The sequence below is a fragment of the Ovis aries genome, chromosome 26 (assembly GCF_016772045.2).
Source record: "Ovis aries strain OAR_USU_Benz2616 breed Rambouillet chromosome 26, ARS-UI_Ramb_v3.0, whole genome shotgun sequence".
NCBI classification, from domain to species: Eukaryota; Metazoa; Chordata; class Mammalia; order Artiodactyla; family Bovidae; genus Ovis; species Ovis aries.
This window is the reverse complement of record NC_056079.1, coordinates 6224526-6249603: the sequence shown is the minus strand read 5'-3', so window position 1 is coordinate 6249603 and position 25078 is coordinate 6224526. Positions and strand designations below refer to the sequence as shown.

Genomic DNA, 25078 nt, shown 5'->3' with positions numbered 1-25078 from the left:
GGAAACTTACCAGCTGATGCTCTACGGTGAACATGCAGACAAATGAATGTCTGCCTGGTCTTGGGCAAACCAGTAACAGTTTCATATCTCCTTCTCCAAAGCAGGTTTCTCACTTGCAAGGAAATTCTGCTGGATGTACTGATCTGAGTGATGAATTTACTCCTCAATCTTCACCTCAATATTCAACAGTTCCCTTAAGAAGGAAACATAATGTCAGCAAACAGTGTGAAAAATCACTTAGTCAAGGGTCATTCCTTAATGGACAGGGTCACATTCACACTAGAGGTAAATCATGTCAATGTGCTCCGTGTGGAAAAGTCCTTCGGAATTTCTTTAGACTCAGAAGACACAAGGTGATTTACACTGGAGAGAAACCATTCAAATGTCAACACTGTGGCAAAGTCTTCAATCAAAGATTCTCCTTGAAAGAGCATGAGAGCACTCATACAGGCGAGAAGCCCTATGAATGTCCTCTATGTAGGAAAGCCTTTAGTAATTACTCTAGCCTCAGCAGACACAAGAAGATTCACACTGGAGAGAAACCATTCAAATGTCAACTCTGTGGGAAAGTCTTCAATCAAAGTTACTACTTGAAAGACCATGAGAGAACTCATACAGGAGAGAAGCCCTATAAATGTCCTCTGTGTGGAAAGGCCTTTAGTAGTTGTACTAGCCTCAGCAAACACAAGAGGATTCACACTGGAAATAAACCATTTGAATGTCGACTCTGTGGAAGAATCATCAATGGAAGATTCTCCTTGAAAGAACATGAGAAAGCTCACAGAGGAGAGAATGGCTATGAATGTCATCAGTGTGGAAAAGTCTTTAGTTTTTGCTCTAGGCTCATACGACACAAGGTGAGTCACACTAGAGAGAAACCATTCAAATGTCAACTGTGTGGGAAGGCTTTCAGTCAAAATTCCTCCTTGAAACAACATGAGAAAAGTCACACAGAAAAGAAGACTTATGAATGTCATCAGTGTGGGAAAGTCTTTAGTAGATGTGCCAGCCTCAAGAGACACAGTATGATTCACACTGGAGAGAAACCATTCAAATGTCAACTGTGTGGGAAAGTCTTCAGTCGAAATTCCTCCTTGAAAGAACATGAGAGAACTCACACAGGAGAGAAGCCCTATGAGTGTCATCAGTGTGGAAAAGCGTTTCCTCAAAGAAGGGACCTTAATTCACACAATAAAATTCACACTGGAGAGAAACCATATCTATGTCTTGAGTGTGGGAAGTTCTTCCGTTATAGTTCTGGGCTTTGTATGCACAAGAAAATCCACACAGGAGTGAAAGCACGTTTGCCTTGTGTGTAAGAAGGCCTTCAGTAAATGTAGTAAACTGAGGGAACATGAGAGAACCCAGAGCAGAGAGCAGCCCTGTGAGTGTCAGCTCTGTGGAGAACACTTTGCTCCTGCTATTTCCCTTAGACAACAGGAGGGAACCCAGCACAGGAGATAAAAGCAGAAGGGCCCTCCATAGATGTTCTAACCTGAGGTGACTTAATCAACATGGAGGCTCCTACAGGCATCATATTCCATCCACAGTCCAGACAGGCATCACCTGTGGAAGTGGACCCATATGCGCACTGTCTATGCCTTTAGTCAATTGCTTGACCTCAGGTAACTTAGCAGAACTCACTCTGTAAACACAATATGAGTGTTTTCAGCAGCACCTTCCAACTTTATAGACCCTAGAGTATGTGAGGAGAGGATAAGCAACCCCGAGTTCTTCTTTCACAATTAATTGTTCAGTATGAGGCTGCTCCATGTGGCCTGGAGAAAGAGCAGTCCATTCCAGGATTCTTGGTTGGAGAATTCCATGGACAGAGGAGCCTGGTGGGGTCCATGGGGTCACAAAGAGTTGGACGTGACTGAACAACTAATATGCACACACACACACTCAATGTGGAGAATCACTGGGACTGTAATCACTCTTAACAAATACTCAGATGAGCCCCAGGCTTGATGTGCACAAGAAACTCAGTGAAAATAAAGTAAACACTAAAATAAGAACAAAGATTAAGACTTGAGAAATACCAAAGTATGTTGAGCAACATCAAAGCATACTTCTAAATAATTTATCCTCAAGAATTGATTTCATGGAAAGTTATGAGAAATTCTTTCTCCATAGAGCAAACCCACTGGTTCACCTGTGCTCAGACCATATAACACATCCTCAGTGTCATGAAGGAAGAAGGAAGAGAAGTCTTCAGTGATCGCTTGTTTTTCAGTTAATGTCAAATTCTCACACTGAGGATGTAGCAATCCTAAAAACCACAGTGGAGCTACAGCTAGATTTCACATCATAAGAAAAGTGATCATATATGGGACGGGGAACCCCTGAAAGAAAACTGTAACACACAATCAGGCTTCCCAAGTAGCTCAGTGGTAAAGAATATGCCTGTGAATTCAGGAGACACAGGTTTGATCCTGCTTCCAGGAAGAAACCCTGGAGAAGGAAGTGGCAACCCACTCCAGTATTCTTGCCTGGAAAATCTCATGGACAGATGAGCCTGGTGGGCTAGTCTATGGCATCGCAGAGTTGTACACAACTTAGCAACTGAACAACAACAACACACAATCAGGCAGATTGTGATATGGGGAAATAGTTCTTGATGGAAATGTGGCATACAATGAAGAGTGAAGTGACCTAGCAATATGGAATACAGAGTTTTGTAAGAAATTAATGTTTGTGTATAGAATAATAATTGCAAATATTCAAATAATAAAGTCCACGGCTAAAGAAGCTCAGAGTTGCTGTTTAATTTCTTTGAGCCCCTATAAACAAGGGACACAGGTTTACACTCTGGGAAAGTGGGCAGAGACAGCCCCATTCTCTGAGTTCCCTCTTTCTCCACAGCTCTTTGTACACAACTCAACTCCACTCATTCCAATGTCCCCCTATCCCCATGACCCCATTCAAACCCTGGCGGTGACACAGCTCTGATCTTCAGCTCCACTGGTCAGGTTTCTCAGAATGTTGTGACCCTCCTCACGCAAGGTCCTGGGGGAGTCTCAGAGACATCTCGTCTTACATTATTTGAGCCCCTTAACCTACGTCTGCAGAGAGAAACCACCTGGGGCTCAAGAAACAGACATCTCTGCCTTCCCAGACCTCAGAATTCTCTTTGTTACTTTGCCCCCAAACCTCTGAACTGAGCCAAGTGGGTGAAAAGTTCCTTCCATGATCATACTGTCTGTCTTACTTAGCTGATTACTGAATCATGCACCCAGCATTCTCACTAAACAGGAACCCAGCCTTGTTACCACCACATAAGCTCATGGAATAAAGCTGCAGGAATATAAAATGCTCCAAACTATCAGCCTTAACACAAGTCAGTTTTGAAAATAACTAGTACAATGTTTTTTTCCAAAGAAAGAAAGAAATACTATCACAAAGCAGATGTCCCCACTTGTCTGCAGGACTTGGAAAGTTATCCTTTGATACACACCTACATTGAACTGAAATTTCCAGGGAGTCTTCCCGGATATCCACTGGGATCAGGTGTGTTCCTATCCTTGTTCCTATGAAGATTCTTTTAATTTGTTTTCCGGCACAGATGGAACAAGCTGATACATGACCTTAATTGGCCAGGAGAAATCTTAACAAGGTCACAGGACCACAGAGCAGTAACAAAGGCAGCTAAGGGAATTCTCCCCACTGACCCTCAGCCACCTCCGAGGCTGCATCTCCTCCAGTGGAGGGTGTCCAGTGCCTACCATTCTGAGCATCTACTGACAAATGGGAGGTACCCAGCTGGATTTCAGGTTTGGTTTTTTAAAAAAATTTGTTTTGGTGTTCAGTGTGTTCCCCAGAGAACCTGGACATAGACAAAATATGCATAGATGTGGCTTTATGCACTGAGGCATGGGTAATTTAATTTTTTAAACTAATATTTTTTCTTGGGTATGATTGGGTTACAATATGACATGTTTTACTTGTGTATGATTATAGTTCAGTTTTAATATGCCATAAAATGGTCAACACCAAGAAAGTAGAGGTTTATCTTTTACCATCCTGTTCACCTATTTTGGGGCTTCCCTGGTGGCTCAGATGGTAAAAAATTTGCCTGCAATGCAGAAGACCTAGGTTTGATCCCTGGGTAGGGAATATCCCCTGGAGGAGGGCATGGAAAACCACTGCTGTATCTTTGCCTGGAGAATCCCATGGACAGAGGAGCCATCAGCCATCCCTCTGCTGCTACTGTCTGCTATCAACTGCTCTGTTCTGTGAATATATGGATTTGTTTTTGTGCCATTGACTGTCTTTAATATTTTTTACTTTATGTGTTCTTTTTCTTTGTTTTTAGTGGTCCATACATGTCGATTCACAAGGTATTTCTCTTCTAGATGTGTCTACAAGACATGACAGGGTCAAAAGGTGATACATAACCTTGACTGGGTTAAGAAAAACCTAATTAAGGTCATGCGACTTCAGAGCAGACTCAAAGGCAGCAGGAAAGTGAGATTTCCCACTGGTTCTCAGTTCAGTTCAGTCGCTCAGTCGTGTCCGACTCTTTGCAACCCCATGAATAGCAGCACGCCAGGCCTCCCTGTCCATCACCAACTCCTGGAGTTCACTCAGATTCATGTCCATCGAGTCCGTGATGCCATCCAGCCATCTCATCCTCTGTCCTCCCCTTCTCTTCCTGCCCCCAATCCCTCCCAGCATCAGAGTCTTTTCCAATGAGTCAATCTTCCCATGAGGTGGCCAAAGTACTGGAGTTTCAGCTTTAGCATCATTCCCTCCAAAGAAATCCCAGGACTGATCTCCTTCAGAATGGACTGGTTGGATCTCCTTGCAGTCCAAGGGACTCTCAAGAGTCTTCTCCAACACCACAGTTCAAAAGCATCAATTCTTCAGCGCTCAGCCTTCTTCACAGTCCAACTCTCACATCCATACATGACTACTGGAAAAACCATAGCCTTGACTAGCCTCAGCCACTTTCAAATGGACTCAAGAGTGTCCGGCATCTGCCATTCTGAGCATCTACTGACCAACAAGGATTAGGGTTAGGGACCAGCCCAGCTCAGGTGCAGCAGAGTAGAGGATTTAAGGTTGTTATATGTAAATTTGCAGTTCACTTACTTGTCCATTTTGACATTATTTGATACATCTGCTTACTGCTGTTGACTTGAATAAACTTACTATTATATAAAAAATAAATTTGGCATTCAGCCTGTCCATCAGAGAAATGGGACAGTAGACCAGATATTATGTATTGATGTGGTTTAAGCGATTGGCCACAGATACTTTAAATTTTATTCTTTTCTAGGTTATCACTGGTCACAATATTAGATAAGTTTCATGTGTGTAACAATATATTTCAGCTCCAGCATATCACAAAATTGCTTAGCACCAAAATTTTGCTTTTTGTCGTTGTTGTTGTTACCATTCTGTGGACCTATTTTACTCATTGGCCGTCTGTCCATTTGCTGCTACCCTCTGACGTTGACTGCTCTGTTCTGTGAGAATATGTGTTTGTTTTTGTATCATTTGTTTTCCTCATTTTTTTTTTTACTTATTTGCTTTTAAAATATATGTTTAGTGTTCCACATATAAGTGAATTCGTAAGCTATTTCTCTTCTAAATGTGTCTTCAAGATGTTGATAGATACAGGGTGATTGCTGTTGTTCAGTCACTAAGATGTGTGACTCTTTTTGACCTCCTAGACTATAGCTTACCTAACCTTGATTGGTTAAGAAAACCTCATCAAGGTCATGTGACCTTAGGATAGTATAAAGTCAGCATGAAAGGGAAATTTCCCTGCTGACTCTACTCAGCCACCCTGGAAGGTGCATCTCCTCAGCTGGAGTGTCTAGCACTCATGATTCCGATCATCTGCTGACTAGAGGCTAACAGCAGACTAGAGATTCACAGCTGTGTGGTTTAAATTTGGTGTTTGGCTAGTCCCTCAGGAAAATATGACGAGTAAAATTATATAGTGATGTGGCTTTAGACCACATCACTGATGTGGAACTGATTCTTTAATTTCTTTCAACTTAATTTTAAATTTTTTAAACTCAGGTATCATTCCATTATAACATTCGTGAAGTTGTAGGTGCACAGCCATACATTTTAGCTTCTGTGAACCACACACCTCCTCAGCACCAAAAATGCAGTTTTTCTCTGTTACTATTTGCTGCCCTATTTTGCTGAGGCTTCTCCTCTGATTTCCACTACTCAGGTCTTTGTACTTGTTGTCCTGTCAACTTTTTTCTTCCTTAAAATTCTTTTTACTTGTTTTCTTTTTGTTTTTTTTTTTTTGTGTGTGTGTTCCACACATGAGTGAAATTGTGAATTATTTCTTTCTCATAACATGTCTTTGGATGTGGTTAGACCAAAGGTAATAGATGATGTCACTTGGCTAAGAAACTCTCGACAATGTCATGTGACCTTGGAGCAGCCTCAGGTCAGCTAGGAAAGGGAAATTCCTTCTTCACCGGTCCTCAGCCACCTTCAAAGCTGCATCTCCTCCAGTAGAGGCATTCCTCCTCCACCTCTCTGATCATCTACAGAGAGGAGGAGCACAACTGGATTTTAGGATAGTTTGCTTTAAATTTGGTGTTTAGCATATTGCTCAGAAAAAGACGTCCATAGTAAAGACACATAGTGATTTTGCCTGGCAATAGGGTAAAGTGTCTTTATAATTTAAGTTTATAAATTGAGTTAACATTGTGTTTTAAGGTTAGATGTGTTCCATTTGTGCTTTACACGTCAACTTTTGTAAACCTTACACATGCTCACCACCCAGATTTTCTTCTCTCTCTGTCACTACACATTTGATCACTTTACCATCGTGCCTTTACCCCTGAAACCTCCTCACTGGTATTCACTACTCTGTTCTGTATATCTGTGTGTTTCTTTTTGTCATCTGCTTTGCTGCTTTCTAGTTTGTTCTTACGGTTCTACCTGGGAGTGAAGTCCTTTGGTGTTTGCCTTCAGCCTCTGACTTAGTTCATTAGCATCATAACAAGGTCTATCCATGTTCTGGAAAAGAACAAGATCTCAATTTTTTCTTAAAGGCTGATTAGATTTCTGTTGAATATGCACATGGTTTTTTGTTTTTTTTTTTTGTTTTTTTCCCCTTACCCCCTTTTCCCTTGATTGGGAACTATGACAAGGAGCGTATTACTTTTGTTTTCTTCTAGGAGTTTTACAATCTTAGGTGTTATCTTCAAATCTTTAATCAACTCTGGGTTGAGTTTTAGGTATGGTGCCAAATAAGGGTCTAGATTTAGACTGTGATGCTGGGAAAGATTGAAGGCAAAAGGAGAAGGGTGCATCAGAGGATGAAATGGTTATATTGAATCACCAACTCAATGGACATGACCTTGAGCAAACTGGAGGACAGGGAAGCCTGGCATGCTGCAGTCCATGGGATCGCAAAGAGTCAAGACTCAACTTAGTGAATGAACACACACATACAATGATCTAGCTCACTTAATCTCAGTAAATTTGAGAACAGAGGCTGATAAAATACATCCTTCTGAATGCTATTATTATGTGAAGATTCAAATTCTAAGGAATTTAGCATCTTATCATTCTCATTGATGTGGGACACTGGATAAGGAGTTATGAAACCTCAGTGCTATTGTATGTAGGCACTGAAAGCTTTAAAAATTATTTCTTCATCTTTAGTTGAAAAATATATTTCACATTATTATTAACTAGGTAAAAATGAGACACTGAGGATGAAAGATTCAGAAAACAGGAGAGAACAATAATTTGGGTAACTGAATTTTTGTCTGAAAATTGACTTCTCTGATGTCAGTTGGGAGAGTACAGTTTTTTTAAAATTACCAAATTAAATAAATATTTTTGATTTTCAAATGCCTATGGCATTCTAAAGGATATCAGTCCTGGGTGTTCTTTGGAAGGAATGATGCTAAAGCTGAAACTCCAGTACATTGGCCACCTCATGGGAAGAGTTGACTCATTGGAGAAGACTCTGATGCTGGGAGGGATTGGGGCCAGGAGGAGAAGGGGATGACAGAGGATGAGATGGCTGGATGGCAATCCCGACTCGATGGACATGAGCTTGAGTGAACTCGGGAGTTGGTGATAGATAGGGAGGCCTGGCGTGGTACTGTGATTCATGCGGTCACAAAGAGTCGGACACGACTGAGCGACTGAACTGAACTGATCCAGTGAATTTGTTAGATTAAACTTTATGTGTACAAAAAATATATTTCAATTCCAGTAGATCATAAAATTGGTGAGCACCAACAACTTAGGTGTTTTTGTTACCAACTGTGGACCTGCTCCACTCGTCAGCCGTCGCCTTGCCACCATCCTCCGACACGCCCTGCTCTGCTCCGTGAGAATGTCTGCTTTTGTGTCATTTGCTTTCCTTCCTTTTTGTGTTGACTTATTTGCTTTTGAAATTTGTGTTTAGTGTTCCACATCCAAGTGAATGCACAAGGTATTTCTGTTTTCTAAATGGGTCTTTGAGACACTGAGAGATACAGGGTGATTTCTGCTGTTCAGTCACTCAGTTGTGTCTGATTCTTTGTGACCTCTGGACTATAGCCTACATAACATTGATTGGTTAAGAAAACCTCATCCAAAAAAAAGAAAAAGGGAAGAAAACCTCATCAAGGTCATATGACCTGCTGCTGCTGCTAAGTCGCTTCAGTTGTGTCCGACTCTGTGCGACCCCATAGACGGCAGCCCAACAGGATCCCCCATCCCTGAGATTCTCCAGGCAAGAACACTGCAGTGGGTTGCCATTTCCTTCTCCAGTGCATGAAAGGGAAAAGTGAAAGTGAAGTCGCTCAGTCGTGTCCGACTCTTAGCAACCGCATGGACTGCAGCCCACCAGGCTCCTCCGTCCATGGGATTTTCCAGGCAAGAGTACTGAAGTGGGGGGTATAAAGTCAGCAGGAAAGGGAAATTTCCCCTCTGACCCTCCTCAGCCACCCTGGAAGCTGCATCTCCTCGGCTGGAGTGTCCAGCACTCATGATTCTGAGCATCTGCTGACAGACTAGAGGATCACAGCTGAATTTCAGGTTGTGTGGTTTAAAGTTGGTGTTTGGCTAGTCCCTCAGGGAAACGGGACAAGAGGAAAGTCATGTAGTAATGTGGCTTTAGGCAGCTGGGGATCGATTCTCTAATTTCTTATGAATTTTATTTTAATTGTTTTAAGTTTTGGTATTATCCCATTATAATTTGAGGGAACTGTTAGGTACATCGCCATACATTTCAGCTTCTGTGAACCACGCACCTTCCCAGCACCCAAAACTGCAGGTTTCCTCTGTGACTATCTGCGGCCCCATTTTCTTTGCGGCTCCTCTTCTGATTCCCTTTACTCAGGTCTGTGTACCTTTGTATTTGCCATCATGTCAGCCTTGTCTTCTTTCAAATTCTGTTTACTTGTTTTCTTTTTGTCTTGTGTTCCACACACGAGTGAAATTGTGAATAATTTCTCTTAACAAGTCTTCAGATGTCGTCAGACCACAGGGAATAGATGATGTCACTTGGATAAGAAACTCTCGACAAGGTCATATGACCTTGGAGCAGCCTCAGGTCAGCTGGGAAAGGGAAATTCCTTCTTGACTGGTTCTCAGCCACCATCAGAGCTGCATCTCCCTCAGTGAGGGCATTCCTCCCCCACCTCTCTGATCATCTCCTACAGAGAGGAGGAGCACAGCTGGATTTTAGGATGGTTTGCTTTTTAAAGCTGGTGCTCAGCATATCACTCAGAACAAAAGCCAGACCACCTAACCTGCCTCTTGAGAAATCTGTATGCAGGTCAGGAAGCAACAGTTAGAACTGGACATGGAACAACAGACTGGTTCCAAATAGGAAAAGGAGTACGTCAAGGCTATATATTGTCACCCTGCTTATTTAACTTATATGCAAAGTACATCATGAGAAACACTGGACTGGAAGAAACACAAGCTGGAATCAAGATTGCTGGGAGAAATATCAATAACCTCAGATATGCAGATGACAACACCCTTATGGCAGAAAGTGAAGGGGAACTCAAAAGCCTCTTGATGAAAGTGAAAGAGGAGAGTGAAAAAGTTGGCTTAAAGCTCAACATTCAGAAAACGAAGATCATGGCATCCAGTCCCATCACTTCATGGGAAATAGATGGGGAAACAGTGGAAACAGTGTCAGACTTCATTTTTTTTGAGCTCCAAAATCACTGCAGATGGTGACTGCAGCCATGAAATTAAAAGACACTTACTCCTTGGAAGAAAAGTTATGACCAACCTAGATAGCATATTCAAAAGCAGAGACATTACTTTGCCGACTAAGGTCCATCTAGTCAAGGCTATGGTTTTTCCTGTGGTCATGTATGGATGTGAGAGTTGGACTGTGAGGAAGGCTGGGCACCAAAGAATTGATGCTTTTGAACTGTGGTGTTGGAGAAGACTCTTGAGAGTCCCTTGGACTGCAAGGAGATCCAACCAGTCCATTCTGAAGGAGATCAGCCCTGGGATTTCTTTTGGAAGGAATGATGCTGAAGCTGAAACTCCAGTACTTTGGCCACCTCATGCAAAGAGTTGACTCATTGGAAAAGACTCTGATGCTGGGAGGGATTGGGGGCAGGAGGAGAAGGGGACGACAGAGGATGAGATGTCTGGATGGCATCACGGACTCAATGTACGTGAGTCTGAGTGAACTCCGGGAGGTGGTGATGGACAGGAAGGCCTGGCGTGCTGGGATTCATGGGGTCGCAAAGAGTCAGACACAACTGAGCGACTGAACTGAACTGAACTGATCTAGGTTGGTCATAACTTTTCTTCCAAGGAGTAAGTGCCTTTTAATTTCATGGCTGCAGTCACCATCTGCAGTGATTTTGGAGCCCAGAAAATAAAGTCTGACACTGTTTCCACTGTTTCTCCATCTATTTCCCATGAGGTGATGGGACCAGATGCCATGATATTTGTTTTCTGAATGTTGAGCTGTAGGCCAACTCTTTCACTCTCCACTTTCACTTTCATCAAGAGGCTTTTAGCTCCTCCTCACTTTCTGCCATAAGTGTGGTGTCATCTGCATACCTGAGGTTATTGATATTTCTCCCAGCAATCTTGATTCCAGCTTTGTTCTTCCAGTCCAGCATTTCTCATGATGTACTCTGCGTAGAAGTTAAATAAGCAGGGTGACAATATACAGCCTTGACGTACTCCTTTTCCTATTTGGAACCAGTCTGTTGTTCCATGTCCAGTTCTAACTGTTGCTTCCTGACCTGCATACAGATTTCTCAAGAGGCAGCTCAGGTGGTCTGGTATTCCCATCTCTTTCAGAATTTTCCACAGTTTATTGGGATCCACACAGTCAAAGGCTTTGGCATAGTCAACAAAGCAGAAATAGATGTTTTTCTGGAACTCTCTTGCTTTTTCCATGATCCAGTGGATGTTGGCAATTTGATCTCTGGTTCCTCTGCCTTTTCTAAAACCAGCTTGAACATCAGGAAGTTCACGGTTCACGTGTTGCTGAAGCCTGCCTTGGAGAATTTGAAGCATTACTTTACTAGCAGGTGAGATGAGTGCAATTGTGCAGTAGTTTGAGCATTCTTTAGCATTGCCTTTCTATGGAATTGGAATGAAAACTGACCTTTTCCAGTCCTGTGGCCACTGCTGAGTTTTCCAAATTTGCTGGCATATTGAGTGCAGCACTTTCACAGCGTCATCTTTCAGGATTTGAAATAGCTCAACTGGAATGCCATCACCTCCACTAGCTTTGTTCGTAGTATCTGTATCTGAACATTTGGAACTTGCCTAAGGGGCCTGACTCTGCTCTGCAGAAGGTGCACCCATCCTGAGATGAGTCTAGTGGACTCTGTGGAGTCTTTCACTATAAATCATGGAGGGAGACATCCATGAATGTGTTTATGTTTCTTTATATGTTACTATAAATTTTGTTTTAAATTTTTCTTTCTATACTTATAGAAATTTCTTTGTATATTTATTCTTATATAGAATATACAAGAAAAACTACACAATCATCTCAAGAGATGTAGAAAGATCATTTGATCACATTCAACATCCTGGTCAGGCACACCCTGTACCCAGCTCCAGCAGGGCCTTCCTTCTGTCCTAAATCAAATTTGCATAATCACCTCTAGGTCAAGATCCATTATATATGGATTTAATATGCTATTACATATTACAGGCTATTGGATGTAATATGCTATTTATTACAAATTTTTGTATCTATGCTCATGAAGAAATTTGTGGTTTCCTTATAATGCATTATTGGATTTTGTTATCATGTAATACTGGTATGAAAATAGTTGGTATGAAAAAATAGTTTGAATAAGTTTCCACCTTCCTTTTTAATGATAATTTTAGTAGGACTGATATAATGTCTCCCCAAAATTTTATAAAATTTACCATAGAATAAAATATTTTCTTTCAATTTTAATAAAGTTCTACCATATAAGACATGTTTTATGTGGTTTTTATCTCTAAGCCTTGAAGAGGATCTGAATGTTATTTTTACTCAAGATAGATTTTGTAATTGAGGGAAAGAGGAGCTTCAGGGGACCTTATTAAAAACACAGAATCAGGCTCCCAGATCCCCACATATGCACATGGACAATGCACAGTGTGAGTCCCCTGTGTAGAGAATATGATAAGCATTTGTACTGGTTTATTCTCACTCTGGCCACACTGGACTCAGTTGGTGAGTTGCAATGTGTACATACGCCCGGATCCTCCTTTCAGGTAGAGCTCACTGTCTGTTCTGAGGCCTGGGCACCGGGCTTGCCGCTGCGCTGAGGTCATCAGACGAGCAGCAGGGTTTGAGAAGCACTGGAGGTGCTGGGCAGAGATCACCCACCTCCCCGGCTGCCTCTCTTCTCCAGCAGGAAAAGACCTGAGTACGTCCAAGAACAGCCACTGAGCCACGTGGAGAGGACTTCCTTGGAAGAGCAAACTGTGCTCCTTCCTTCCTACAGAGCAGCGGTTGGGGGAATCTCCTCATTCTGCAGAGCCCTGCACCTCAAGGGCAGGGAGCCGCTGGCTGAAGGCCCAAGGGGATGAAACTGTCAGGGAGACAGCTGGCACGCTGGGGCTGGGCCCAAACCGCCCCAAACTTCTGAGACTGTCTTTCTCTGTGACCTGGGTCACAGCCTATTCCTTTTACTCCCTTGTCTCAGGATCTAAATCCTCCTCATTACATTCTTAGATTCTCACAAAAGAAAACATCATCTGATCTTCAACTTTGTCATTTCAAAGGCTCTGAATGGGCCTGAGAATGCTCTATCTTATGGAATCCTCTGAGCATCACAGGCGTAGAGAGGAGTCTGTCACAGAAGCCAGGTAAGATTGGAATTATTAGGGATGGGCTGATATTCTTGGGCCTGAGCCTCCAGAGGACAGGGCTTCAGGACACAGGACAGTTTTAGTGAGATGGCACAGATCTGGGCTCCATTGGAATACGTGCCGTCAGCTATGAGAAGATCGTGGTCCTCCATCCACCCAGGTGAAGGTACGCAGCTCATTAGCCACACTTGACCCAAAATATTTAGAGTGAGCAAAGAGGGGTTTAACAATCCCCTACTTTCAAAACAAAAATAATCTTTCAAATAGCCCAGGGAGGAAAGATAATGAAAAGTGTGAATTGACAATATATTTATAAAAAGTGAAAAAGTATGTGATGCTATCCATATTTTTTTAAAAGGTATATGTCTTAGAAGACACAAGGAAGAAATCATTGGCCCTTCAGAAGTATACATTTTTTTTCTAACTTCACCCTGAAGATGCGGGTGATATTGCTCTTGGCTTTCTAGAAAGTGTCACCACCTCCCCCTACCTTCTCAGTATTTCCTCTATCAGCTCAGAAACAGGAAGCCAACACAGCCCCAAACTGAAGGGCACTTATGGCACCCTAGGGGCATTTAGGGCACCCTAGGATCCCTTGTACCTCTGGACACATTCTCAGTCCCCTCACTGGCTCAAGAAGTTCTGCTACTGCCCTAGAAGGCACAGGGTGCCAGCTGACCTGTTCAGCAACCGTGGATTTGTCTTAAGTCCCATAGGAAGCCCTCAGGTTGAATAAATCAACCACAAACTCATCCATAATAAGGAAAAAGGATGACTACTATTACTAATAAATACTAATAAAATAATGATGAATGCTACTAATAAAATAATAATGACCAACAATGATAACAAAAGTTGAGGGCCATCATAAAGGTAATAATAGTACCACCACTATCAAGAACAATAAAAATAAACCTTAAGATCATGAGAGATTAGAATAGAGACTCTCCTCTACAGATGACAAGGTACTAATTTCTGGCCTCATGGGATATTTGGATTTCATAGTGCAAGGTCTGCACAAAGGAAAGAAGAGAAAAAAAAAAGCAAAATGTTGCAGCAAAGGAAATAACCATGGAGGAGGAGGACACAGGTGAACTTGGGAATCCTGGCACAAACCCCAGAAGACAAGTCCCGCAGGGCTGTCCTATGGGACAGCTACAGAAAGACTTTGGTGCTGAGACTGCCTACCCCTCCATCCCCACCCATTTCGGAAGTTCCACCCAGGAAGTGCATGCATGGAGTGCAGACCCCAGACCCACACCCAGTGTGCAGAAGCTCCAGCTACACCCACAGGGAGCCCCGCCATCATCTCAGCCCTCACACTTAAGTGCCCTCCGCCAGCTCTTCCTCCAGAGCCCTGGGGGTCCACACAGCTGGCTTCTGGGTATCTCAGCAGGGGGCTACAGGCAAGTGTCAGTGACTGTTGTTCCTGGACTAACAGGAGGCAGCAGAGGCCACCACAAGCGGCTCTAGAACTCTGACCAGCCAGGCACTTATCTGCATTCGCTCAGGCTGAGGGTCACCACCCCTTTGCCTCTCAGCACAGCTCCATTTCCAGGTAAGTGTTCTTGCCATTTTCTTAAGCACTCAGATAAAAACTATTGGCTACTCATACGTGCCCCCTTTAATTATAAATGTCATCATGGCCCCATGCTTTGTCTCTCATTCTTCTATACATGCACCGTTTTAGTCTGGAAGCTCAGTTAGCCTCTATTACTGCAACAGCTTTCTTCTAAATAGATTGCTTTGTCAATTTAGTTACTCCTCCTGGCCAGTTTTGTTTATAAACATGGATTCTAACTTGGCATAGATTAAGGTGTGCAATTTACCTTTGTGTGCTGCATACAGGCATGCACAGACACACGCATACACACCTGTACACAGAATGTTGTTGTCAATCATAAAAGCCAACCACGAGATTTACTCAGACAAGAGCACTTGGAATACTCTACTGTAAGAGCTAGAAAGGAGCGGAGAGATGATTTAAGGTGACATTTTCCATCGATTATTCCAGAATATACTCCAAAATTGGTCCCTGGGAACTGTGTTAAAAATGCAGATGTCTAGGCTCCACTGTACCCTACCAAACTAAAACTTCCTGGAGTGGGTCCAGGTGTCTGCATCTTCAAGCAGCTTTCCCAGTTGTTTTCATGCATGATCAAGTGTCTCCTGATCAAGCTGCAGCAGATCTAAATCTATGCAGGTGCTGCTGAGACTCCAGGAAGATGGCTTTCTGCTGATGTCTGGACCTCTAGTGAGGGGCTGGCCTAGAGACTTGGACCTGAACCCTGACTTCCTGCCTGTATGTCCATTTCCCTGCCCCACCACCGTCTGACCTCATGAGGTTCTGAGAGTGAATGACCACAGGATTCAACTTCCTCCGCCTGGAGGAGCAAAGCCTGATCTCAGCAACAAGCTCACACCTCCCTGGGAGGCAAGTGTCTGTTAAGCAAACTCACATGGTGTCATGAGTACATTGTGAGCAGAGCACCGTGGGCTTTCTAACCCGGAGGGAGAGGCGATTGATCGTGAGGAGGGCTCTTAAAGCCTGGCAAGAGCTCACTAATGTCTAGTCATTGACAAAACCAGCCCCACTCACTTGTCCCTGAATACAGACGGCTTCTCGCTCAGACCCTTTAATCTGGAGCCAAAGCACTGGTAGCTCATGTTCCCATTTAACACGGTTCTCTGGTCCAAAGTGTGCGCCCACAGGCTCCCAATGCTCTGAGTGTCCCACGAAAGGAGGATTCTCCGGCTTCCTGCGAAGGCCGCTCTGGCGCAGAACAGCTCTGCGCGGAGCCCTAAGGAGGTGGAGGAGCGCGGACATCCGGCCCCGACGCCCCGCTGGCGCCGGAGCCGCGGACCGAAGTGTCCTCTGCCTCTTGGAGACGAAGCCAAGCGGTCTCCTCTCTCCAGCCATGAGCACTGCTGTCCCCCTGTTCACCATTCTCTTCCTTATGAGCCACGTTCCACCAGGTAACAACAACAACAAAACCTGGCTGACTCCTTGCTAAGAGTAGAGTGCCTGAGACCTTGAGCGGATCCAGTGATCAGAGCAACGTCACCATCACCTCTGCCTGAGGAGGGGTCTCGTGGGAAACCTGGGAAGACCCGCAGCCTCCTGACTCAGTCGTTCCCCACAGCGACTCTCAGTTAGACAACGCGAGGTCAAGGGCGTTTCAAGGGCTTGAAAGAAACCTTTCTTGCTCCAGCACTGAAGATGATTTAGGCAAGTTTACTAGCAGTTTCCAAATCTAGGTAACAAAAAACAAGGCATTGTTCTGCTAAATTTTGGTCTCCAAAATTCCTCTACTTTCAGCAAAAATTAGTATCCTAAGATACTGATATAAGAGCTATGCCAAAGCTACAGGGGCCCAGGCAGGTGGATAGGTGAGGGTCTCCTTGAAAGGCCTATTCTGAGTCTCAGAGACTACTAACCCAGTGCACCCACTGCTGGTCTCCTGGCTTGATGATGTCCCTGAAGGCTCCACCCAAACCCTGGGCTTCCTCTTTCTTTTCAACATCTGTTCTCCTGGAATAGAACTTAAACACAGAGATGAAGATGGCACTACTGTGGAGTCTACCCACCTGCATGCTGTGTGGTTCACCAACACCCATCACAGGGGCAGGCGCAGATGTTTATCTCCAGGACCTGTTGATCTGTGAGGGATGAGCGACTCAGTGCTCTACGTCAACAGGACTGTCTTGTCTTTTCCTGAGAATTCAAGGTCTCAGGGTTGGGAAGGTTCACAGATGGGTGAATGTGGACAGTCCTCGTATAAGGAGCTGTAATCCCGGCCCTTTCATTCATCTTAAGATCCCTCGTGGAGTGTGGGGCAGTGGATATATTTCACAGACAGGCAAAGTGCATGTGTGTGTACACACACATACAGAGAATGTTACTATTCTGGGAATAAGGAAAAATCCAGATGAAAACCTTGAACACACAGCCTTAGTACTAATCTGATCCCATCATTTTCCTTCCAAAGCCTGCTCCAACAATCAGATTCTCTGAGGCTTCAGTGCCTTGAGCTCTCATCCCCTGGGACACTTACGCTGTCTTTATTTCAGTCATGTTTTATTTACCTCTGGCTCTCACTTAGCAAACCTCTTCTTCATCCTTGGGCCAACACTCTGTTTTGAGAGCTAGTTGACTGTTCCCTGGACTGTCTAGCCACGAAGATGACTGGACCATGATACCTTAGAAGTCAAGGGCCATCATATCTTTTTTTCTTTGGAAGCCTTCTCCCCAGTAAGGGCCTCCCATTCAGTGGATGCATAGCAAATATCAATTAGTGGTTGTTTTATGAATGGTAAAGAGTTAAATTCAATTTAATCCATTTGACTTTCGTTTGAATTCAATGGACTTTTGTTGAACTGCTACAAATGCCCTACACTGATTTGAAACTATTCAAGAGTTGTCTTTTGTGTTCTGGAATAGAAAAATCTAGGAGTGCTGGGTTTGAGACCTCTTTTAATGCCAGCAAAGAGCTTCGGAAGCTGTCTTGGGAAAGGTGCTGTTTGTTACATATGGAGACTGCTGAGATGAAGCCACTTTCGAAAATGAGCCCCTCGTTGTGTGTGACCCATCTCCAGAACACTAACATATTAGGCCACAAGTCAAATATGATTCATTTTTTTTTAACAAGCATGTGTATTCAGCCCTTGAAAGTGAAAGTGAAAGTCGCTTAGTTGTGTCTGACTTTTTGTGACCCCATAGACTGTAGCCCGCCAGGCTCTTCTGTCCATGGAATTCTCCAGGCAAGTACACGGGTGGGTAGCTAGTCCCTTCTCCAGGGGATCTTCCCAACCCAGGGATCAAACCCAGGTCTCCCACATTGCGGGCAGATTCTTTACTGTCTGAGCTATTAGGGAAGCCTGAGAATAATGGAGTGGGTAGCCTATCCCTTAAGAACTCAATGCATACAACGATTCCTGCAGCAGGTTGCAACCCAGAAGAGCAGCACCAGGGAGAGAAGCAGTGAGTGCCCCCTCATGATGCAAGAAATGCTGACGTGGGCGCCATCTGCACATTACGTACGTAGGAATATCGTTTCCTTCCCCCAGAAGTATATCCTCTCTAATAATGTCCTTGTGTACATTATCTTTTGGATCTGTATTTCAGTTCCACTTTTGAAAGATACCCAAACACACAGAAAGACAGCTTTCTCTAAAAAGTTTTTTTTCAACTTTAGGAAAATGAGCAGTACAAGACTCATAACAAATAAAGACTGCCTCCTGCCATCAGTGTCAGGAGATAACAGGCAGTGAGAAAGACGGGAGGAGCTTTGATGTGTGTGAGCCCCAGAGCAAGGGCAGGGCTGCCCATGGCTAGCCTTTCTTTTATTAGATGCGCTCAATATTGGCAGATTTTACCAGAATGCCCCCAATCCTAATTTTATGTGAAAGCAGATTTTAAAGGGCTTCCCTGGTGGCTCAGGGTAAATAATCCACCTGCTAATGCAGAAGACATGGAATCATTCTCTGGGTCAGGAAGATTCCCTGGAGGAAGAAATGGCAACCCACTCCAGTATTCTCTCTTGGAGAATCCCATGGGCAGAGGAGCCTGGTGGACTACAGTCCATGTGACAAAAAGGAATCAGACATGACTTAGGGACTGGGCAACAGATTTTTAAGACATAGAATAACAGTGAAAAATCTATACAAGTCTGTTTCCAGATACACCCCCCTCCCATGTAATTCAATAAAATTCAAGGAGACAAGTAGACAGTAACCATCACCCTCTTCTCTGTGCAGACAGGACCAGTTTCAAGGAGGTCTGTGAGCATCCAAATAGGTCCTGCCAGGAATTCTGCCATAACTCAGAAATCCATTTTGTGTGATGTCTGGATGGCCAACAATGCTCCTTGCCCATGGTGAACATACCTCAGGTTGGCTGCACTACACCCAGAGTGCCCTGAAGCCCTCCTGAAGTTTTTTGTTTGTTTAGATGTTTTATTCTCACTCTCTTGTGCTGGTCAACTAAAAAGATGCACAACTTGACAGTTGTGGTTTAAGTTTAATTTTGGTGCAAAATGAGGACTGCCGCCTGGGAGACAGCACCTCTGATAGCTCTGAGAGACTGCTGCAAAGAGACAGAGGCAGAAGGTCAATATATAAGATTCTGGTGAACGGGGAGTTCAGTGCAATCAGGCACTCATTTTACAAAAGGCTTTCTGCAGCTGATATCATTATGAAGGGATTTAGTGCTTTTTTAGATATGAAGAGATTGGGTTGGGATCATAAAATCAGTTCCTGAAAATATCTAACTATCTAAAGACCTGTCCCACCAGATTTCCTGGAGCACAGAGTGCCTCACTCCACCCTGGACTCCCGCAGCAGATGCTGAAGGCCCACAGCTGCAGCAGCACAGGGTTCCATCTCCACAAAGGCAGATGGCAAACGCCCTACTTGTTATTCAGTTCCTGGCAAATGCTCTTGGCAGGTGCCAATTTGTAGTTGACATTCTCTTTCACTCTTATCTCTCTTCTGTCTTTCTTCTCACAGGGATTCTTAGTGAGTTCTCAGTAAGCAAAGAACACAGAACCTGTTCTAAGAATCCTGTGATGTATCCTCACTTGGCCGTGGTTTGGTTTCCATCTTTTTATCTGGCCTGGATGAGCTCCGGTTGGGGGCAGGAGCTTTCTCTCACCTCCTGGCCCTGCAACTCTCTGCCCTTCATGTGGGGAGACGAATCCCTTTTCCAACTTGGAGAATGCACCACTTCACTCCATGCAGCCTCATGGGGTCTCCCTTCCTGACAAAAGGGCAGCTCACAGGAAATCTTCCTGGACGTCACCAGCAAGATGAATCATGCACAGAATGACAACCAGATAAAAGACAAGTTCTTCTCACACCCTCTTCACAGCCAGTGCTCTGGATCCCACCTTTTCCACATTCTCAACAATACTTTTTCTCTTTTATTTTTCTAACAATAGCCATGCTAACAGGTGTGGATGATATCTCCTTGAATGCAAGATTTGACTGGCATTTCCATTTTGGGTGATGTCTGGATGGCCAACGATGCTCCTTGCCCATAGTGAACATACGTCAAGTCGACTGCACTACAGCCCTCCTGAAGTTTTTTGTTTGTTTAGATGTTTTATTCTCACTCTCTTGTGCTGGTCAACTAAAAAGATGCACAACTTGAAGTTGTGATTTAAGTTTTATTTTGGTGCAAAATGAGGACTGCAGCCTGGGAGACAGCACCTCAGATAGCTCTGAGAGACTGCTGCAAAGAGACAGAAGGAGGTCAATATATAAGATTTTTGAATAGTAATGTTCAGCAATTTCTCATGTAACTATTAACCTCTGGTATGAATCCTTTGAAATGATGTCTATTCAGGTCCTTTGCCCAGTTTTATATTTATCACTGAATAATTACCACCGTAATTCATAATCAACTGAGATAGTTAGAATTTTTTTGCATATGTGATACAAATTGTTAAGATCTACTCCCTTATCAACTTTCAATTATATAATAAAATGTTAACTATAGATAGCAGGGTATATATTAGATCTCCAGAATTGTTAGGTAGTTAGAATAGGAAAAGGGAGCCCAAAACAGACTGGTTCCAAATAGGAAAAGGAGTACGTCAAGGCTGTATATTGTCACCCTACTTATTTAACTCCTATGCAGAGTACATCATGAGAAACGCTGGGCTGGAAGAAGCACAAGCTGGAATCAAGATTGCCGGGAGAAATATCAATAACCTCAGATATGCAGATGACACCACCCTTATGGCAGAAAGTGAAGAGGAACTAGAAAGCCTCTTGATGAAAGTGAAAGAGGAGAGTGAAAAAGTTGGCTTAAAGCTCAACATTCAGAAAACAAAGATCATGGCATCCGGTCCTATCACTCCATGGGAAATAGATGGAGAAACAGTGGAAACAGTGTCAGACTATTTTTTGGGGCTCCAAAATCACTGCAGACGGCGATTGCAGCCATGAAATTAAATTACACTTACTCCTTGGAAGGAAAGTTATGACCAACCTAGATAGCATATGCAAAAGCAGAGACATTACTCTGCCGACTAAGGTCCGTTTAGTCAAGGCTGTGGTTTTCCCAGTAGTCATGTATGGATGTGAGAGTTGGACTGTGAAGAAAGCTGAGTGCTGAAGAATTGATGCTTTTGAACTGTGGTGTTGGAGAAGACTCTTGAGAGTCCCTTGGACTGCAAGGAGATCCAACCAGTCCATTCTGAAGGAGATCAACCCTGGGATTTCTTTGGAAGGCATGATGCTAAAGCTGAAACTCTAGTACTTTGGCCACCTCATGCGAAGAGTTGACTCATTGGAAAAGACCCTGATGCTGGGAGGGATTGGGGGCAGGAGGAGAAGGGGACGATAGAAGATGAGATGTCTGGATGGCATCACGGACTTGATGGGCGCGAGTCTGAGTGAACTCCGGGAGTTGGTGATGGACAGGGAGGCCTGGAGTGCTGCGATTCATGGGGTTGCAAAGAGTCGAGTCGGACACGACTGAGCGACTGAACTGAACTGAACTGAAAAGAAAAAAGAAAGGAAATGGAACAAAAGAAAATCCAAGGACCAGAGGGAGAACCGCAAGTGAAACAGCCTTCCTGGCTCGCCTGATTTATATAGAGCAGGCTCAGGGGGAGGAGATGAAACATATAAAAAGAGGAGCCAAGATTGGGCCTCTCCTTTGTGGTCAGCCCACCCTCATGCCTCAAGAGTGTACTTTCCTTTGCTTGCCAAATAAAATTCTGAGCTTTAACTGAGCTGTAACACTGGACCGCTGTTTCAAATCTTTGCTGTAGTGAGACAGAACCAAAGAAATTACATAGCACCCCCTGACAGAACTTATTCATCTTATAGCTGGAAGTTTGTATCCTCTGACCACCTTCACCCATTCACCTGACCCCCAACAACCGCCAATCTACTGTGGTTTCTATGAGTTTGAATTTTTGTTTTTCAGATTCTGTATATAAATGAGATCATATGGTATTTGTCTTTTTCTGACTCACTTCAGTTGGCATACATTCTCAAAGTTCATCCATGGATTTCTTTCTTCTTTTTCATGACCAACCAATATTCCATTCAGGGACATTTTTTCCATTTATTTATGTCTTCTTCAATTTCTTTATTATTGTCTTATATTCTCAGTGTATACGTGTTTCAATTCTTTGGCTAACTTTATTCCTAAGTATTTTATTGTTTTAGATGTTATCACAAATAAAATATTTTTCTTAAATTTTCAGAGTTCATTTTTAGCATATAGAAATCCAGTTGGTTTGTATGTTGATTTTGTATTCTGAAACTTTACTTAGTTCATTTGTTAGTTCTAACAACCATTTATGGAGCCTTTAGGGTTTTCTATATGTAAGATCATTTCATTTGCAAACAGAGGCTATTTTAAAAATAAAACTACCGTATGACGCAACAATTCTGCTTCTGGGTTTTTTTTAAGGATATAGAAATGCTAATTCAAAAAGATATTTGCACTCCCATATTCATTAAAGCCTAAGTGTCCACTGGTAGATGAACAAATAAAGAAAATGTGATATATATTAGGTGTATGATGAAATGTTAAACCATAAAAAGAAGGAAATCCTGCCATGTGTGACAACATGGATGGACCTTGATGGCATTATGCTATGTGAAATAAATTAAATACTGCATGATCTCATTTATATGTGGAATTCAAATGAGAAAAAAAAAACACAAAAAGGCAATGAACTCACAGATTCAGAGAAGAGATTGGTGGTCACTGGAGTGAGGGTGTTGGAGGTGGGTAAAAAAGGTGAAATGATCAAAAGGTATAAAGTTTCAACTATAAAATAAATAAGTCTTAGGGATATAGTGTATAGCATGGTAAACATAGTTAAAAATACTGTATTGTATACTGGGAAATTGCTAAGAGAGTGATCTTAAATTTCTCATTACAAGGAATAAATCTGTAACCATGCTTTGTGATGGATGTTAATTAGACTTGGTGGTGATCACTTCACAATATATACAAATATTTAATCATTTTTTGTACACCTGAAACTAATATTATATGTTAATTACATCTCAGTAAAAGAATCATTTCTTTTTCAGTAATCAATAAAGTATGAGAATAAAAATTCTGTAAGCATATCAATTCAATCCAATTAATAGTACTTAAAAACTTCCCACAACAACAGCAGAATAAACATTCTTTCTAAGTGTACGCTTATCAAAGTAAATCGTATTCTGGGCAACAAAACAAGTCTTGAAAAACATAAAATTACCCAAACCAGGCAAAATACACTCTGACCTTAATAGAATTAAACCAGATTTCAATATTCAGTACTTGGGAAATTCCCATATATTAGGAAATTAAACAACATGCTTCTAGATAAAAATGGCTAAGCATTTGAATTAAATAAAAATACAACATAATCAAATGTATGGAATTAAGCTACAGTAGCATTTCAAAATAAATTTATAGTATCCAAATGCTTATATAATCAAAGAGCAAATTCAATCTAAAACAAGAAAAAGAAGAGATTAATGTAAATAATAAATTAAACAGAAAAGCAACAGAAAACAAAGTTGAAATCAAAACCTGGCTCTTTGAAAAGATGAATAAAATTTATAAATGTCTTACCATTCTGATCTGAGATAGAGAGACAAAAAGCACAGGGATTACCAATGCCAGCCATGAAAATGAGCACATTAGATCCTACAGATATAAGGTGAACAACCAGACGTTATTAGGCATAGCTTTACATACATAAATCCAACAAGATCAATGAAAATGGGTGAATTCTTTGAAAGAAAAAAACTACCAAAACCTCACGTAAGCAGAAATAGATAAGAAGACAACATAGACTATAGGGACAGAAAGATAAGATGTTGTCAGGGGCTGGGAACAGGAGATGTCAGATACAGAAGAATATGACAGGAATTTTGTAGGTGATAGAGCTAGTCTAGGTATTGTGGTGGTGGTTATACAGCTATATGCACATCTAAAAACTCATAGAAATGAGCTAAATTTTAATGAAAATAATTCTATTGTGAAAGACACATCTCAATATATTTGATGTAAAAGACAATGCAAATATCAGTTCTGTTCCTGTCTTCAGCTTTTATAGCTCCCTTTGACTTCTAATAGCTTGTGGCTTCTTTTCCTTGGGCTTTAATGTCAGGATATGAGACCTGCTGTATTCCTCCACCCAGAACACGGCCTTCCTGAGTAACCACGGCTTCCACCCCCAGAACTTTGCTGTACCTTTGAGACCTGGCACCACCATGGGGACAGGTAAAAATCTGGAGGAGTTCCAGTCATGCAGAGAAGGCTTCATCATCACCCCTTACTGTCTGAATTATAAAACGGTGGGCCCTGATACTGAGTGATGGAAAACACCCTGTCTGGCTCTGCTCCTGATGAGCTCATATAACCCCAACTTTTACCTGGGTTCATTCAAAGTCAGCTGCCATCTGATAACCCTACAGCCAAACCTTTGCCCTAAGGAGTGGTCCAAAAGTAGAAGAAAAACAACCCTGCCTGAGGATTTAGATACTATAAACCAGACCTCTCACCTGGAGATGCTTTTCTGCCCAGCACGTAGTTGCCAGTGTCTAGAGATACCTTCAGTTGTGACAACCAGAAAGATGCTACCGGCATCTATTAATAGTAGCCAAGATGCTACCAGCCAAGGATGCTCCGAGACGTCTTACAACGACAGAAATGACCTTCAAGACAAAGAATTATCTGACCCCAAATCTCAACAGTGCTGAGGTTGAAAAACTCTGCTACAGGCTTTGACAGAATGATAAGAACCAGAAACCAGAGGGGGTAAAT

At 42.7% G+C, this 25078-nt stretch overlaps 1 protein-coding gene across 1 annotated transcript in view; it reads right to left on the bottom strand.

The window, feature by feature from the left end:
- Positions 1-25078, bottom strand: part of LOC105605118 (zinc finger protein 705A-like) — a 101299-nt gene that overhangs the window by 41262 nt on the left and 34959 nt on the right. The window contains exon 3 of the mRNA XM_042241480.2: positions 11-193. The gene's annotated coding sequence lies outside the window, so the exon portion shown is untranslated. The remainder of the gene's footprint in view (positions 1-10; positions 194-25078) is intronic.